The sequence below is a fragment of the Phocoena phocoena genome, chromosome 16 (assembly GCF_963924675.1).
Source record: "Phocoena phocoena chromosome 16, mPhoPho1.1, whole genome shotgun sequence".
Taxonomy (NCBI): domain Eukaryota; kingdom Metazoa; phylum Chordata; class Mammalia; order Artiodactyla; family Phocoenidae; genus Phocoena; species Phocoena phocoena.
This window is the reverse complement of record NC_089234.1, coordinates 2,177,579-2,197,097: the sequence shown is the minus strand read 5'-3', so window position 1 is coordinate 2,197,097 and position 19,519 is coordinate 2,177,579. Positions and strand designations below refer to the sequence as shown.

Genomic DNA, 19,519 nt, shown 5'->3' with positions numbered 1-19,519 from the left:
ATCAGTTTCTGAGGATAATTTCGCAAGGACTGACCCCCTTCAGTAAGACTCATTTGGTTGATGAAGGACGCACCCTTCTCCCAGCCCCCATCCATGCCCCGGCTCACCTCCTAATTTCTCAGCTCCAGGAAACACTGTCTGCTTTGCAGCCCCCATCTCGAGTGTGGAGCCTGCAAGGATGTGTTGTGGCCATGCTGACGCTAGTCTCAGGCTGATGGACCGCTCCCTCGGTCATCACTGCTGTGCCCACCTTCACTCCCGAGAGACCGATCCCAGGTGTTTTGGTTGTATTTCCACTGGCCTTATCATTGTTAAGGGCCTTAACATTGTTAACTGGCCTTATCATTGTGAGGGACCTCCAAAGAAACCCCTGTTTGTGACTCTAGCACTGAACAGCCTGTTACTGTATTTCTTGAAAATAACCAAACTATTTTTACTTCTATCAAAATTCAAGGGACTTCCCTGGTAGTCCAGTGGTTAAGACTCCGCATTGTCAATGCAGGGGGCCCAGGTTCGATCCCTGGTCAGGCAACTAGATCCTGCGTGCCACAACTAAGATCCCGCATGCCGCAGCTAAAAGATCCCGCATGCTGCAACTAAGATCTGGTGCAGCCAAATAAATAAATAAGTAAATAAATATTTTTAAAAATTCAAGAATAATGGAAAGCCCAACTTTTATATTCTTGTGATACTGGTTTTCAAAGAAAACATGTGAAACTGGAGGAGGCCAGTGAAGTTGACTTAAGATTTCGGTTCCTAAAATTGATTTCTCTCGATTGGAGCGAACTGCTTTTTAACACGCAAGGACCTCTGTAGCAGGAAAGTCTCACAGACAGTTTCTGAGCTCTACCAACCTGAGACTTGCTTCTAATAGGAGAGTTTGCAGGTGGAACAAGTACAGTGATTTCGTTGTTCCTGGGTTCTAGGATGGAGCAGGTTAGGAGATCGTGTGAAGCTGCTGGAACCGTCAGGCAGCAGAAGGGCCCCTGAGCCTCAGAAGGTGCCTGCCCGCTGTGGGCACCCATGTGACAGCATAGGAGTCCGAGCCCCACCTGGGTTCCCATCAGCCCAGGCATCTGGCGAGTTTTCAGGGCATCTCCGCTGAAAGACTAGAGATCTGGCTTGATTAAAGACCAAACTGTGGATGAAGCTATTTGCATTTTTATTTCAGAGGGACAAACTTCAGTGTCTGAATGCCCACAGCATGGCTTTGCATCCAGATTATTTTCCTAACCTTGAACTGAGGCCCGTGTGTTCTCCCGGAGCCTGTGGTCCAGTCACAGTGGGCAGCCATTGTGTTATTCAGGTTATATCCTCAGCCATTGCTGTGTTTTGACCGTGAGGCCTAGAATGGCGATTTGTGTACATTTCTTACTTTTATCCCTCCACTTGGGAGACCAGTGGCATGTTATTGGTGGACACCAATAAGAAACAGATTCTGGTTTTGCCCTTGAGGTCTTATACTTCATATTCTCATGGGAGCCGTCTGTGTTCCACCAGCCGTGGTGTTCTCTGCTCCAGGACCTTGGACATTTCCCCACGACCTCCTCAATGCAGTAGGTGAGTTCTCGTGTGGCGGCGGGGTCTCGCCGTCTAGACTCCGTCTGTGCGGCTGGCCTCGCCCCCGTGGTGGCTGTAGGCTTGCTTCCTCCTCTGCGTGGTGCCCTGATCCCCCTGCCGCCCCACATGCCCCACCTCGGGAACCGTGACCATCTCCAGGGCTTTCCCCGGGGGCCCACATTCCTGTTCGTTCTCACGCCCTTCTGGCCTGGACACCTGGTCTTCAGCTCTCCCTGCTGTGACCCTCCACAGAAATTCATTCATTCAGACATCAAACGTTTGCAAACGTGCTATTAGGCACTTGGTACTCTGATAGAATGTAGAAATGAGAAAGTTACGGTCCTTACCCTCAGGGGGGTTCGCTCGTGCCAGGTTTTCTGCAAGAATCATCAACATCTTCCATCCTTTCTTCCCTCCATCCCCTCCACGGTGCTCTCCCGCCGGCTTCTACCCCCATTCTACTCCCGTCACTTCGCCCACACTCCCTTCTTAAGGCAGCCGATGTTCTCTGTGCTGCGTGATCCAGGAGAAGGTTTTAGTCTTTATCTTACTTCCATCAGCCTTGGACACAGCTGTCTCCCCGGGACGTGTGCTCTCCGTGTGCAGGGTAGTGATTACATTAGAAGCAGGAGACGGCCGTGCTTTGTTAGGGGACTAAGAGGTGGCGGTAGATTCTCCTGGGCTGGGAGGAAACTGTAGAGGGAGCCGACAAGGAGAGTGCATCGCGTCTCTCAGCTGGATTCCTGCTCCAGCCTTCTTGCCCTGGTCGTCTCCTCTCTCTCATCTTTCTCCAGCAGAGATGAGTCAGTCCCTGTTTCATCTCACGGATTCTGTGTCTCCCGTGGGTAAGAAGACATTGTCATGATTTCCTGTGCCGTCCAGATACTACGACATCAATATTTGCCTCACCATTCAGACCTCCCCCAAGCTCCAGACTTGTATCCACCTGCCTACTGACATCTCCGCTTGGACGTCTTGCCAGAGTCATAAACTGAACACATCCAAAGCTCGGCTCATCCTCTTCACCCTCTGGTTCCCTGCCTTGTTGATTATCACCCCACACTTGGCAACGAGCAGACCCGAAGGAGGAGGCCGTTCCTTCTCTAGAATATCCCTTGCCAGTGAGGGCACCAAGGCTGCATTGCTGAAACCGGAAGACCCCCTACCCCATCCAGTCCATTTCCAGGGCCTGGGATTCTTTATTCTCCACCTCTCCACCCCAAACCCTGCATCATTTTCTGCCTGGACTGTCGCGGTCGTCCTTCTGTCTGCTCAGGTGCTGGGATGCCACAGCGAGGGGTCTCTAACAATGCAAACCAGACATGGCCCCTCTCCTGCTGAAACCCTTTAACATGTGGCGGCGCCCTGACGGCCCAGCCCATGCTCTCCCGGCTCCTGTCCTCCGCTCGCCACTTCCCACCAGTGCCCTATGCTCTCCAGCTCCTGTTCACTTGGGAGACCCTCTGCCTGCAGGGCTCTGTGTTGACCACCCTCCTTCCCCGCCTTGGCTCAGGTAAGTTGCAGCTTATGTGTCACTCCCTAAGGCTGTGTTAGATGCCTCTAGGATACAAATTTGCTTGAGTGTTATAGTAGCTATTGCTGTTAGAAGAAAACCTTTTTTGTGTGTATTTACCCCCTCTTCACTTCCCTTGCTGGGTTGTCAACTTTCAGGAAGGAGTGTATGAGGTTGTTGACACCTGTGTGCCCGAGCCCTGGACATAGGAGCCAGACGCTGAAAGGTTGACAAGCTGAAGGAGGTCACCTCTGTCCCCTCCTCCCAGCCCACCAGACATATCGGGACGCTGTCCCCTCCCTACTAAGCTGTCACTCCTTTGCTGCTCCTTTGCTCTCACAGGCTTGCCTTCCCCCCTGAAGGAGAGGGAGGGGGAAGGGAGTCGTCTGGTGGCTTCGCCGCTCTGCGAAATGACCTTTAGTGCAGCTTGGCGGATTTGACGGCCACTCGCAGTGGGATGAGATTTCGTCAGATGTGCTCTTCACTCCCCTTTTCTCCTGATGACCGTCAGAAAGAGAGTTTTCTTTTCCAAGTTTATGGCCTCAGTAGTTCGATTACAGTTATCGTGCCCCGAACAGCTGTTACTCTTTGCAACAGTGGATCAGAAATGAAGCTGAGCTCGGGCTTAATGGAAATTGTCCCTCGAAAGGTTTGAATTTGGAACATTTATCCTCCATTAATTTCAAGTAGGCTCTAAATTGAGCAAAACGTTCTCTGTCTTTCTTCTGAGTTGCGGTTTTAGCTGACACATGGATGCCGGGTTGCTGGACTCGATTGCTGGCTTCACGATGTGCAGAGTTTAGGCAACGTACTCACCCACCAAACTTCTGTCATTCCAGTTGGGGTCCGGACCCCACTGAGCTTAATCAGGGCTGGAGTGTTGAGTAGATTATGACGCCCTGTCAAGATGAAGTGACATTTAACTGCTTGTGGAGACATGGGGCAAGACACAGAGATGGATGCGGTGGAGAGGCTGAACGTTTCTGCCCTGGATGGGGAAGCAGGTGACTGAAGAGTCCCCCCTCCTGCATCTCAGCCCTCCACCCACGGGGCTCCCCTGCGGTGCAGCCTGACTTTGGGACCAGTAGCAGCTCCAGGATTCCCCCGAGTGCCATCTGGGTGGAGATCCAGTTGGTGAGGGCTTGAAGCTATGTTTGCATCAACTTCATATGAAGTTGAGAAAGCGCCAACAATAACTCATGACGGAGAGCACAGGCGGTCGGGTATTGATGTATAACCTGCCCGAGATCGGAGAGCACAGGCGGTCGGGTATTGATGTATAACCTGCCCGAGACCGCACGGTGAGCAGATGGTGGGCGTGATTTGAACCGTGGCAGTCCAGCTCCAGAAACATGCCTTGCCCACTGAACCGTCCTGTCCCCAAACCCTTGGACAGCCCAGAGTTGTAGGCAGGCACGTGCAGAGGTCCTTTCTCTCCTGCGACTTGTGACACTTTTGATAATGTCACAAGTTACAGCTATCCTTGGTGGTGTCTGTGGAAAGTCGAAACTAGAAATGGGTATGTAACCGACCAAACGACTACACTTACAAGAAAAAGGACGTCATGATAAATTGTTTCTATGGTGGGTTTTAGTTTACAAGGACATGTTATGCGTTACTTGCTTCTCTGTGTCCAACCTGGGCTTTGAGCTTCGCTGGAGAAAAACTACAGCCCTGTGGTCGGTGCTTTCATGGTCTCCCAGCTTCCTGGCCTCCAGTACAGGTGGACATTACTTGTCTGTCTCCGTTCTTTTCCAGTTCCATCCGCCAATGATCCGAACACTAATATTTGGCTTATCAACTCTGGAGTGCGGACGTGAAACCATTTTCATATTTTCTAAGAGTCATCTTCAGCTGTGTGTTGCAGCCTGTTCCCACCCACCTCCTGCTGGCATCTTGGGAGGATTCCATACATTTCTGGTCACTTGGTTTATTAAAAGACCAAGTGAATCCAGCTTGAACGCCAGTCTCACCTACTCCCTGCCCCCATGAGGCCCCCGGGAGCTGCGGGGGAGGAAGTGTGGTCCAGGCTTTCCCGCCTCCCCTCCCATCCCAGGTCCCGTGTCCGCTGGTTTGCGAGGCTGGAAGAGGGCCTGGGTCCTCCGTCACCTGCTGCTGTCAGACGACTTTGCGGGTTGTGGCTGCCTCTCTGGTACGTGGCCTCTGAGCGGCAGCTGTCCTCCGAGGCCGTCTGGCAGGTGCCTCTGTGAGTTTTGTGGGAGGGCCACGGCAGGGCCTCTCCAGGCCCCCTTCCCAGTCGTGGAGAACCTCTTCTCACGCCCTCTCACCCTGCCTTGGAGCCCCTTGTTCCTTGGATCCCCTTGCCCAGTGGGCTTCCCACTTGGGTGGGGACAGCAAGATTGCTGAAGCCCAGCACCGCTGCCCAGTGTCCACTCGACCCAGAGAGGCAGTGCACTGACCGCCGCGCTCTCCGCTCTGTCATCTTCCTGTTTCAGGGAGAGCAGGGGGCAGTTAACCAGCCTTTAGAAAAGCGCAGTTGCACTGGTTTCCATCGTGAGCCAGGATCTCTTTGACTCTCTTAGCCTGGGGGGCAGGAAAGTGTCCCCCGCCACTACCCGTAGGTAGAGGGCCCAAGTCTTGACCCTCCTCTGCTCCACCTCTGGGCTGCAGCTTCTGCGGGCCTGGGCAGGGGAGGGGGGTGGAGGTGGAGGCCGCAGGGCCGTGGGATCACTTCCTAGTGAGTGATGGGGGCCATCCGCCCCCCAGGTGTTTGCACCACTCGTAGAATGTGAAGCTTTCCAAGTCTTTTTTTTTTTTTTTTTGCGGTACGCGGGCCTCTCACTGTTGTGGCCCCTCCCATTGCGGAGCACAGGCTCCAGACGTGCAGGCTCAGAGGCATGGCTCACGGGCCCAGCCGCTCCACGGCATGTGGGATCCTCCCGGACCGGGACACGAACCCGCGTCCCCTGCATCGGCAGGTGGACTCTCAACCACTGCGCCACCAGGGAAGCCCAAGCTTTCCAAGTCTTTGATGCCTCTTTGTCCTCAGCTCTGGGTTCTGAGAGCCGAATTTAACACGGTGGGGAGAGTTGCACTCATCATCCTGCAGATTCTGTGTTCTCCCACCCCCTGAGGCCACCTCATCTCCAGCGGGGGACGGGGCCCTCTTCCTGCCCACTCCCTCCAGCTGCGAGGATGGCCGGACCTCTTCCAGGGCAGCCTCACCCTATCCCGTCTCCTCTGGACCTTCGTTTCGTTGACTACTTTCTCCTCTTCCCCCTCAGTCAACACAGTGATTGATCAGACTTTTGTCAGGCATGCCGCTTGAACAATTGGAAAGCTGTCAGTGTTTTTCAGCTCCGAGAAGCTAATGCGTCTTGTGTGGACGAAGAATGTTGCCAGCCACGTCAGTAAACAAAGGATGTTGTAGCCATGAAGCCAGCAGCCACTGTAGCCTCCCTCGATGGTACACCCTTGAGGGGATTCAGGGTGGAGAAAAGCAGGACACTGGCCCTAGATGGCTGAGGGGCACATCCAAGGAATGATTTCCATCAGCCCAGCCTCTCGCATCTTCCCGTACATAGAAGAGCACTAAATTCATTAACTTGAGATGTCTGGTTTTTCTTTAATTAACAGTAATCTTTTGATGTTCCAACTACCTGGTTTTTGTTGCAAAAACTCCTCTAGATCATGGCTCCCCCCGTTGCCTCTTTGGAACAGTCCATCAGAGCAACCTGAGAGGCTGCCTTCCAGGCTTGAATTCTCAGTATGTCCAGTGAATAAGACATATTGATAATTCTCAACTTTTAGGTTGTGCATTTTTTTTTCAGTCGACACCTGATAGCTGAAATGTGAAAGACTTCAGTAAAACTTTTGAGACTAGAGGTTTTTTAAAGGTAATTAATTGAAAACATTGTCCCGTTTATTCACTAGTTATTGGACTCTTTGATTTTTCATTTTCTTTTGAGTCAGTTTTGTCCCCTTCTACATCTAGAATTTTCATGGCTCTTTGATAATATTTTGTTAGACTCCATAGACATAGGACTCAGCCAGGCTGTCATTTTAGCTTTCCTTCTGCCTGTACACATGTGCTTCTGTGTTTGATTTTCCTGTTGTCCTTTAGCACAGTAAAGGGTCAGCTTTGTGTTTAACTACTGGGCTTCAGTAAACTGAAATATTGTATTTTCCAGGGCTATTAAAAAGTGGACCTTTGTAGGAAGAAAGCAAACCCTCACACACCATCTAAATTCTTAGAAAGATTGGCTTTTAGTGATTTGTTTCTTCTAAAAAACAAAAGCCACCACATTTGTATATTTAAAGTGAGAATGTATTTAAATGATTACCAACTGGTTTGCATCTGCAAACCTTTCAAGAGCAATAGCTCCATCAAAAAAGTGCTTAAATAAAAAACAAATGATTGCAGTTTTTAGGTTGAGTAATAAAGTGTGTGTAATTGTAGTGGCTAATATATGCATTTAATGAAGTATATCTGTCTTCCTAATGGAGTGCCACCAATCAATTTGCGGTGAAGTCAATGTAATGAGGAAACAAACACTGTTCCACGTGGTTTAAAATCCCCACGTGTCTAATAGCGCCTTAGGTTAATCAGAAAATAGTGTCATCGGTTTGCCCATTTCTGTGCCAAGTCCCATTGGATTTGTCACCAGTACAGTCCTGTTGTGCCCCCAGCGAGCCTGCCCTCAGGTAGGGGAAGGGAGACTGCCATCCACAGAACTGACATTACACAACACCTCATCCTGTGGTTGGGACTGAGGGCTTTGGAGTCAGACAGTCCTGCTTGAATTCTAGCTTCTTTTAAGTGCTGGAAGATTTGAGGAAATTGCCTAAACTTTCTGAATTTTAATTTTCCCATATGTTAAATGGGAATGATAATAATTACATCTACAGGCTGAAGTCATTGGCAGCCTTTTTACTTTCTTTTTTTTTTTTTTTCTTTTTTGCTGTACGCGGGCCTCTCACTGTTGCGGCCCTTCCCACCGCAGAGCACAGGCTCCGGACGCGCAGGCCCAGCGGCCACGGCTCACGGGCCCAGCCGCTCCGCGGCATGTGGGATCCTCCCGGACCGGGGCACGAACCCGCGTCCCCTGCATCGGCAGGCGGATTCTCAACCACTGCGCCACCAGGGAAGCCCCTTTTTTTTTTTTCTTTTTTTTTTGCGGTACACGGGCCTCTCACTGTTGTGGCCTCTCCCGTTGCGGAGCACAGGCTCCAGGACGCACAGGCTCAGCGGCCATGGCTCACGGGCCCAGCCGCTCCGCGGCACGTGGGATCTTCCCGGACCGGGGCACGAACCCGTGTCCCCTGCATCGGCAGGCGGACTCTCAACCGCTGCGCCACCGGGGAAGCCCTAGGCAGCCTTTTTAAAAGGAATTTAAAACATTCATTGTGATGATGATGATCTTGGTGTTGATGGTGATGGTGATGGTGATGGTGATCTTGGTGTTGATGGTGATGGTGATGGTGTTGATGGTGATGGTGTTGATGGTGATGGTGATCTTGGTGGTGATGGTGATGGTGTTGATGGTGATGGTGATCTTGGTGTTGATGGTGATGATGATGGTGATGGTGTTGATGGTGATGGTGATCTTGGTGTTGATGGTGATGGTGATCTTGGTGTTGATGGTGATGGTGTTGATGGTGATGGTGATGATGGTGATGGTGTTGATGGTGATGGTGTTGATGGTGATGGTGATGGTGTTGATGGTGATGGTGATGGTGACGGTGTTGATGGTGATGGTGATCTTGGTGTTGATGGTGATGGTGTTGATGGTGATCTTGGTGTTGATGGTGATGGTGTTGATGGTGATCTTGGTGTTGATGGTGATGGTGATGGTGTTGATGGTGATGGTGTTGATGATGATGATGGTGTTGATGGTGATGATGACGATGACAGTGATGATGATGGTGATGATGGTGATACTAGCCAGTTATTTAACTGTCATTTGGTGCTACTAACCAATGACTTGGAATCTTCCAGGCTGCAGACTTAGTTGCAGAAGGTAAGGTGACACTTGAACAGGGCTTTAAAGGTTTATCAGATTCAAAATGGGAGGAAAAGGGGCATTTTATGCCTTATGGGTCCAGACCTTGTGATCTAGTCCCCTAACTTGATTTCCAGATAGGTTAGTTTAGTCTGATAGCTGTTAGAACTATTTTTATAACATAAAGATGCACACTTTTCTAAAACTGTCTGTAACCTAATGATGTCATGTCCATGAGCTATCTCAGAACATTGTTCAGAATTACTTTCAAAAATATGTTTCCAAATATTTCAATTTTTTAACTTGCATTTTCCAGAAAATGTCAAGGAGACCCAGACCCCTCTTCTCTCTCATCTGTTTCTCTTACAGGCCTGTCTGCTTCCAGACCTCTCTTAAAACTTTCTGGGGAACCTCCCTGAAGCCTGCCCAGCACATCTCTAATCCTTTTAATTGTCTCCTTCACCCGACTTGGCCTCAAAGACTCTGGCTAGGAGAGCAGAGGGAGGTTGTGGGAGAAATGGTGAGAGAGAGCTGTTTGTCTTTGGCCAGCAAGGGGAGGGCAAATTGTGGCAACACCTCCCATCAGTAAGGTCAGCATATGCATCTAATAGTCTGCATACATAGTGGTGCATGATATCCTGCCTAGTTAACCTGAGACACTGGCCCTCACAGACTTCCTGCTGAATGGCACCTTCATGGGCATCCAGGCTATCTCAGGTGGTGGCTGCAGAGCTGAGAGCTTCTATGAGACAGGCTGATGCCTCAAGGGGGCCACGTTGCTCTGCAGATCTGGCCCACCCACACTGAAGACCCTGGGCACTGCCTCCTTTCTGAGGTCAGCAATGAAAGCATAATTCAGGGACTTCACTGCCCCCTTGATCTGTGCTGTGCCTCTCCTGTTATCTCCAGCTGCTGTTTGCTGTTCTCTTCCCACATTTCCCTGTTATTTTCCTTCTCTGGTTCCTTTCTTCCTGATGTTTTTCCAGATTCCTCTGGAACCCCACAGCTGTTACCAGTAATAAGAAGGAAGAGTTTAGTTTGCCTGCTGGCTGGGTCCTATGCACAATCTTTGGCCATTTTAATTTTCAATAGACTATTGCACCCAATGCCGTCCCTGAGATTCAGAGAAATTCCCGGCCATTGAGTTTCCCTGTGTACCGTATGGAGAAGTGAGCCAGTGCCTGACTTCTATCTTCTGCTGTGGACATTTCTGACATCTGATGACAGAAAAGTGAGCTGCGGTGCAAATCCGAGGCTGCTGTGGAAGGGAGAGCCATAGTGGATTCAAAATGTATTATCCAAGGTTAACCACAAGGTCATTCTAGGAATCTGGTATTGCTAGTAGCTTAGCGAAAAGGTGAATGACACCCAGGAGACCCATCATCAAAGGTTTCCTGGATGTGATCTAACACATCATTTAACATCATGACATCTCCGTTATCAGTTTTGGCAGCAGAACCCGTGCAGCCTGAAGAGGGAGTTGATGGGGCTCAGTTGACTGGAGGTAACTGAGCGACACCCACGTGGGAGCTGGACAGACAGGACAGGCTGGAGAGAGCTAAGTGCTAGACATGCAGAGCATCAGAGGTTCTCCCAAGGAGAGAGGGGTAGCCAAGGATAGACCAAAGGAACAATTTAGAGTAAGAGGAGTGGGTGTGTTCTGTGACAGAATTACATTTATAGTATATATGACATGCAAAAGTAATACTAATGAACCAAAGACCCATGTACCCACCACCCAAGTTATGAAAGGGAACATTAGTGATTCTTTGAAGCCCACTGTGTTCCTCCCCCCATAGCATCATCCTCCTTTCCTGTCTAAGATTATCACCAAGTCTAGTTTTGTGGTTACCATTCTTGTTTCTCTTGATTTTTTATTACATGTGTAGCAATCCCTAAACAATAGTTTACTTATTTTTTTCAGAAATGTGGACTTTATATAATTGTGATCACGCTGTATGCATTTTTCTGTGGTTTTCCTTCTTAATATGTTTGTGAGATTCATCCACAGTGATGAATGGAAGGAACCATAGTTCGTTCATTTTTACTGCTTTACAGGGTTCTTTTAAACGGAGATGGGATTATTTATCCATTCTGTTGTCAGTGGATTCTGTTCAGACTTTTTCTGTTACAAAATGCTACTATAAATATTTTTTTGAATTTGTCTCCTGGTACATAAAAGCAAACATTTCATATATATATTCACATACATATATATATATTTCAGGGCATAGCTTGTGCACTTCTTTCCAGTTAAGAGGTAATGCCAGTTGGTTTCCTTTTATCCCTCAGCTCTATGGAGATATAATTGACATATAACATTGTGTGAGTTTAAGGTGTACAAAATGTTGATTTGATACACTTATATATTGCAAAATACCACCATAGTGTTAGTTAACACCTCCGTCATGTCACATAATTACCATTTCTTTTTTGTAGTGAGAACATTTCAGATATACTTTCTTAGCAACTTTCAAGTATGTGACACAGTACTATTAACTATAATCACCATGCTGTACATTGGATCCCTAGAACTTATTCTGCTTTCAAAGTAATTACACCAAAATTACATTCCCACCAAAAAACTTAATTGCTCCCACTTCCTGTTAGAAGTTAGTTTTTTCTCAACTGGTAGGTGTGAAATGTGTCTCATTGTGGTTCTAGCTACCATTTTCATGATTATTAGTGAGGCTAAGAAACTTTTCATATGTTTGTGAAGCTTCCGTTTGAGATTTTTGCCTATTTTTCTATTGACTTGATTGTGTTTTAAAAATTGATTTGAGGAATTTTTTACATATTCTGGATACTAACCTTTTGTTGTAGTTTTTAAATGTTGCTAATATAGGTCATCATGGGCTTTATGGTATGTTTTATGAACATGTATTTTTTATTTTAACACAGTCAAATTTATCCATCTTCCCTTTATGTTTGTGCTTCTTTCTCATGTTTAAAAATCATGTCCTACTTCAAATTCATAAAGATATTTTCCTAATTGTCTTCTCAAGGTGTTGTAGTTTTGCCTTTCACATATAAATCCATAATCTTCAGGAACTGGCCCTTGACAAAGGTCAGTGTGATTCAGGTTGTAGAGTATAACTGTAATATATTCACTTCATACTGTACATTATTTCATTATATAAATAAGCCACAATTTATTTATTCTGTTGACAGACACTTGAGTTTATTTCTAGTTTAGGACTGTTTGTTCTGAGGGTTTATTTTATTAATTTTTAACTGAAGTATACTTGATTTACAATATCATGTTAGTTTCAGGTGTACAGCACAGTGATCAGAGACTTATCTATCTGTCTATATCTCTATCTCTCTCTATATATATATCCTTTTCAGATTCTTTTCCCTTATGGGTTATTACAAAATATTGAGTACAGTTCCCTGTGCTCTTCAGTAGGTCCTGGTTGGTTGTCAGGACTATGTTGAATAACGTAGCAATCATATCCTTATACCTTTTATTTTGTGGTTTATGTGCTTGTATATTTACCGCGAACATACCCAGGAGTAAAATTCTTGGATCGTAGGGCACTATATGTTCAACTTTAGCAGGTGATACGAAGTGATTTTCTCAGGTGCTTGTAACAATTTAAACTCCTACCAGCAGTGTGTGAGAATTCCCATTTTTCCAAGTGCTCACCGACATTTGGTACTATTGGTCGGTTTCATTTCAGCCCTTTTGGTGAATATACACTCAGTAGTTTTAGTTTGCATTTCCTGACTATTAATATTGCTGAATACCTTTGCGTATGTTTAATTACTATTTGAATTTCTTCTTTTGTGTGTTGCCTCTTCTCTCCCATTTTTTTCTACTGCATAATCTATTATTTTCATATTTGTTTTATAGGGGTTCTTCATGAAACATTTGTTGGGTTTTGTCTTAGTTTGGGGTGCTAGATCATAGGCTGGGTGGTTTTTTAATAGCAAGCATTATTTCTCACAGTTCTAGAAACTGGGAAGTCCAAGCTCAAGGTGGCAGCAGACTTGGTCTCTAGGGAGGACTCGCCCTCTGGCTCATAGATGGCTGTCTTCTCAGTGTCTTCACGTGGCAGAGAGGGTGAGAGAGCTCTCCGGGGCCTTCTTTATAAAAGCGCTAATCTCGTCCTGAAGCTCCTTCCTCATGATATACTCACCTCCCAAGACTCTCACCTCCAAATACTATTACACTGGGGCTTAGGATTTCAGCACATGAATTTTGAGGGGGACACATTTTGTCTGTAACTTTTTTTTTTTTTTTTTTCCGTACGTGGGCCTCTCACTGTTGTGGCCTCTCCCGTTGCGGAGCACAGGCTCCGGACGCGCAGGCTCAGCAGCCATGGCTCACGGGCCCAGCCGCTCCGCGGCATGTGGGATCCTCCCGGACCGGGGCATGAACCTGCGTCCCCTGCACCGGCAGGCAGACTCAATCACTGCGCCACCAGGGATGCCCCTAATTTGAGACTTTAAAATAGTATTATCTGGGATTCCACTTCTGGATATAGGTTAGGAATATATTTTTTGGTGGGGATAGTATTTGGAGTTGCTTCTACCAGGAAACCCAGGGACTGCTGACTTACTATCTGGGACCACATTCACCTGAATGCTTGGCTTGTTGGGCCATGCAGGTAGTGAGATGCTTCTCTAACCTGTGTAAAACTGGGTGGGCATGTCAGCGTCTCAGGGGGACATTCCCTTCGCACCTGAGTTGGGACCAGAGCCCAATTTCCTTGCTCTCTTGGGTTGTGAGTTGAGTTTATTTTTTTTTTCTGTGAGGGTACCTTCAGGGCTTCTGGCTTTACGTGCTGTCACTCTGCAGGGATGGACGGTGCAGTCCCCAGGTCCCTGGAGATCCGTTTGTGATCCCGGCATCCACCAGATTTGGTGCTTACCTCATTTCATATATTAGCTCTGTTTGTAGTCTCTGATTATTTTCATAATCGTTTTAAAGCTTATTCATGTACTTGAAATAGTGTCTTTTGCATTTTTTCTGGCATTTTAAGTTTTTTTTTTTTTTTGGTAGTAGAGATATTGTGTGGCGGTTTTGTCCTGTGTTAACTTGGTTAAATTGACTTGGAAGTATCCCCAGAATCCCCTTCGTTGTATGATCCTGAATGGAATTGACCAAGAGAGTCTCATACATTTTAGAAGGTGGACGTGGGGGACAGCCGCTGCTCTTGGAAGGCCGTCGTGGTCAGATTCAGACAGAGACCAATGCGATGGTTCCTGCTGCTGCAAGCTTGCCCTCAGCCCCCCATGTTCCTCGTTCAGCTGCCTTCCTTCCTGCCAGCCCTGCTGCCTGACAGTGGCCAGGGGAACCCAGGCCTCTTGCTGGGCGGATGCTCAGCCTGCCACGTGCTTTGCCATCAGCTCCCCTGTGGTTCTGCTTGGGCAGCGGGCTGGGCCTGGGTTCCCATTTCCCTGCAAAGCTCAGTGCTGCAGGGGGGCTGGAGCCTGGCCTGCCCCGTCCACCAGTTCTGCACTGCCCCTGGGAGCACGGATCCTGGGAGAGGCCCCACAGGCCCTGACACTCACAGGGTTTCTGCTTCCAAGTCACACTCACTGAGGAAGAATTCTGAGCTGTCCTGTGTGCTGTGTCACCCCGAACAGAAATCCTACTGCAGAGATTTACACATGTGGAGACTCATGGACTTCATTGCGGATCTGGTGAAACTTGTGTGTCTTCACCTTAGAAAAATAAGCCAAAGTATATAACAACAACACTTTCTTAAATTTTAGGGAGTTTCAGGTCACAGGTAAAGAATTTCTGATGACTTACTGGAGGTAGATACCTTTTTGACTATTGTCTAATAGTAAAATCATAGAAAACAAGTCAGTCATTTGGCATGAACTACTATATATATTCTTCTAACAACAGAAGTTTGCCTCTTCAAAAACATGAACTTTGAAATTAATAATTTTTAGACCTCGTTATAATGTGGATTATATATTTTTATTCCTTCTTTTAACCATACTTGACCTAATCTTTACTGATTCAGATTTATAATAAGCCTAAAATGATAAATCTTAAGTATTAGGAGGAAACAGTAATCATACTTGATCATAATCTAAGTGTTGGAAGAGAAATTATAGGTGCTATAAATCCCACTATTTACAGTGGAGGGTCTTTCCATTTCTTTGAATTCCACTGAATTCATTTGACGACTTCACTTCTCATGGGTGTCTCTCTGTTGAAATTTTCCCGAGGAAGCTCATGCCGACCGTGGACAGTCGGAAAGAGCCTCCTCAATGTCTCCGGTCATCTTTCTCCCCATGACCTCCCTCCGTCAGCCTTAGCATTTATACTCTCGAATAGAACTGCTCTTACATTTTCTGCACACCCTCTCCAGCATTTATTGTTTGTACACTTTTTGCTGATGGCCATTCTGACCCGTGTGAGGTGGTATCTCATTGTAGTTTTGATTTGCATTTATCTAATAATTACCAATGTTGAGCATCTTTTCATGTGCTTTGGCCGTCTGTATGTCGTCTTCGGAGAAATGTCCACTTAGATCTTTATAACCCTTCTACACTGTCGGTGGGAATGTAAACTGGTGCAACCACCATGGAGGTTCCTTAGAAAACTAAAACTAGAATTACCATACAATCCAGCAATCCTACTCCTAGGCATATATCCAGACAAAACCCTAATTCAAAAAAGATATATGCACCCCTATGTTCATAGCTGCACTATTCACGATAGACAAGTCATGGAAGCAACCTAAATGTCCATCGACAGATGAATGGATAAAGAAGATGTGGTACATATATACAATGGAGTATTACTCAGCCATAAAAAAGAATGAAATAATGCCATTGGCAGCAACATGGATGGAACTAGAGATTATCATACTAAGTGAAGTAAGTCAGACAGAGAAAGACAAATAAATGATATCACTTATATGTGGAATCTAAAAAAAATGACACAAATGAACTTGTTTACAAAATAGAAATAGACTCACAGACATAGAAAGCAACCTTATGATTACAAAAGGGAAAAGGGGGTGGGGGAGGGATAAACTAGGAGTTTGGGATTAAGATATGCACACTGCTATATATAAAATAGGTAACCAACAAGCACCTGCTGTACAGCACAGGGAGCTCTACTCAATACTCTGTAATCATCTATGTGGGAAAAGAATCTGAAAAAGAGTGGATATATGTATATGTATAACTGAATCACTTTGCTGTACACCTGTAACTAACACAACATTGTAAATCAACTATACTCTAACATGAAATAAGAATTAAATTAAAAAACATTAAAAAAAAAAACCCAAACCAAAAATCAAACAAAAAAAGAATTGCTCTTTCAGATGACAGACCTCTGGGTGTTTACAGTCAGTTCCAATACACATTCTCATCCTTTACTGTCAGGTTCCTCCCGCCACCCCTCCCCACCCCACACCCTCCCTGCCCCCAAGGGCAGAGTTTTCCACCCATTCACCAGGCAGCTTGATCCTCTATGACTGCTTCTCATTTTGCAGACAGCCCGCCTATAGTGTGTGGTCTACACCCAAGCTCCATTATTTCTTACTCATTTTAACCTCAAACATAACCTGAAATGATGGCCTTGAGGTTGGTTGCATTTCAGACAAATGTAAGGGAAGGCTCCTTGCAAACGTGAAAGAGAGCTGCTGACAGCGTAAATGGAAACTGAGAGAGACGAGGTTCTGCCTGGCTGCGGCATATTGCTTTAAAACCCATTTGTAGTTCAAAGACAGAGAAGAACAAAACCTAATCATATAATGATTTCAAGAAAGTGTCTTAGGAAGGATGGCATTAAGGCGTGATTAAGGGAAAATTTTAAAAAGAAGTTGAAGTGGCAGTTCTCTGCTAGAGATCTAAGGAAGAAATTGTCAGGAAGGCAAATTCCCTTCACACGACCTGGTACCAGCTTTGATGTCACCAACAATTATATCTTTGACGCATCCCATGTATTCGCATCGGAACAAGACGTTTTGTCAAAATCAAATGCAGGATGGCCACATCCGTCATCTTCTCTTAAACTACGTGTTGGAGTTTTCAGGTGTCACTTGCCTGCAATTGGCACGTGGCTCTGGTTTGCAAACAGTGGTAAGTGACTTCAATCACCTGCTGGATGGTTTTTGGCACAGGACACCAGCACTGTCATAGTTCCAACCTGTCACATTAGTAGGATGTGCTGTGACAGGAAACAATTTTGCTGCATAAGGAGTGTCATTCACAAAACTGTATCAGCGTTTGTTAAGTACCACAGCAGAGCAGATGCTGTGAGCAGGGCGGGCCTTACCTGATGACCTCCACTTAGCTCTAATTCTGCCGGATTTGGTGGTGGCATTGTTTCCTTTGAGGGGAGGTGTTTTCTTTGGGAGTAAAACTATCACACGGGCTTTTCAAATGCGTCTTGATTCTCCTCAGGTTTCTGTATCATAATGTGTGTTTGACGGAAAGTACCAGAGTTAGGTGTTCTATTACTTCAAAACCGTCATTCTCACATATCTGATCCATCCTTCATATAACTATAGGAGTCATTTCTTAAAATACAGGTTGGATCTTCCTAAAATGTTTTTGATCACAAATCCTCAAAAATGTAACACTTCTTTGAACCACTATGTTTCTTTTTAAAAAACTCTTGATTAAGGCATATTTTGCATATCATATATGTCATAATTTTTAAGTGTGGTTTTCTTAATGTAAATTAAAATTTTTTTAGTAAATTGACTGTTTCACAAGCCATCACCATAAATCAGTTTTAGAACATTTTCATCACCCCAGTATTATTCCCTGGGCACATTTATTTGCTCTAGGCAACCACTTATCTGCTTTCTTTGTAGATTTGCTTTTTTCTGGATCTTTCCTATAAATCAAATCATAAATGTGTGGTTTCTTGTGAGTGGGTTCTTTCACTCAACATAATGTTTTTGAGGTCCATCCATGTTATGATGTATCAGTAGTTTTTCACTGTCATTGCGGAATACTATTCCCTCGTCTCTTTACCAGTTGATGGGCGTTCAGGTTGCTGCCAATTTTGAGATCTTATGAATAATGCAACAAACAAATATGCAAAAGCTTTTGTGTGGGCATGTATTTTCACTTCTCTTGAAGAGAAGAATGCAGTGGAATTTCTGGGTCATATGGAAAATTTATGTTTAACTTTTTTTTTTTTTTTTTGCGGTACGCGGGCCTCTCACTGTTGTGGCCTCCCCCGTTCCGGAGCACAGGCTCCGGACACGCAGGCTCAGCGGCCATGGCTCACGGGCCCAGCTGCTCCACGGCATGTGGGATCCTCCCGGACCGGGGCACGAACCCGTGTCCCCCGCATCGGCAGGCAGACTCTCAACCACTGTGCCACCAGGGAAGCCCTATGTTTAACTTTTTAAGAAACTGACAAAGTGTTTTTAGAACTGGCTGTACCATTTTAGGTTCCTACCGGCAGTGTATGAGGGTTTCAGTTTCCCCACATCCTCACCAACATTTGTTATTGTTGGCCTTTTTCATTATAGCCATTCTAGTGGATGGAAAGTGGTATCTCATTGTGGTTTTATTAGCATTTTCCGAATGACAAATGGTGTTGAGCATCTTTTCATGGGCTGATTTGCCATTTGTAGATCTTCTATGGGGAGATGTCTATTTAAATTTTACACTAATGCTTTGATTGGGTTGCTTATTTCTTTATCATGGAGTTGTAAGTGTTGTTTGTATATTTTTGACAAAGGCCTTTATTAGATATGTGTTTTGAAAATATTTTTCTCCCAGTCTGTTGCTTGTATGTTCATTTTCTTACTGGTCTCATGGAATTGCAAAAGTTCTGAATTTTAACGAGGCCCAATTTATCAATATTTTTCTTTTATGTACCATGCTTTTGATGTCGTGTCTAAGAAATCTTTCCCTAACTCAAAGGCTTGAAAATTTTCTGTTTTCTTGTAAAAGTTTTATTGTTTTAACTTTTACATTAAAGTCTTTGATCCTTTTCAAATTAATTATTTTGCATATTGTGGCAGCATCATTGGTTAAAAAAGTCATCGTTTTTTTATTTTTTAATGAATTGCCTTGGCACTTTTGTCAAAAATCAGTTAATTGATAGGGGCTTCCCTGGTGGCACAAAGGTTAAGAGTCCGCCTGCCAATGCAGGGGACACAGGTTCGAGCCCTGGTCCAGGAAGTTCCCACATGCCACGGAGCAACTAAGCCCGTGCACCACAACTACTCTAGAGCCCGCGAGCTACAACTACTGAGCCCGTGTGCCACAACTACTGAAGCCCGCACACCTATAGCCCGTGCTCTGCAACTGCAACAAGACACCCAATAATGAGAAGCCTGCGCACAGCAACGAAGACCTAATGTAGCCAAAAAATAACTTAATTAATTAATTTTAAAAATCAATTGATATAGAATTTATCTGGACTGTCAATTCTGTTTCATTGACCTACATATCTATTCTTATGCCAGAACCACACTGTCTTCATAACAGTAGAGTTATAGCAAATTTTGAAGTTGGAAGTGAAAGTCTTCCAACT

At 45.7% G+C, this 19,519-nt stretch overlaps 1 non-coding gene across 1 annotated transcript; it reads left to right on the top strand.

Annotated features, from left to right (window-relative positions):
• The first annotated feature begins 459 nt into the window (after positions 1–459).
• On the top strand, positions 460–532 carry TRNAD-GUC (transfer RNA aspartic acid (anticodon GUC)). Its single transcript has one exon. It is a non-coding gene; the product is annotated as a tRNA-Asp (tRNA).
• The last annotated feature ends 18,987 nt before the right edge of the window (positions 533–19,519 follow it).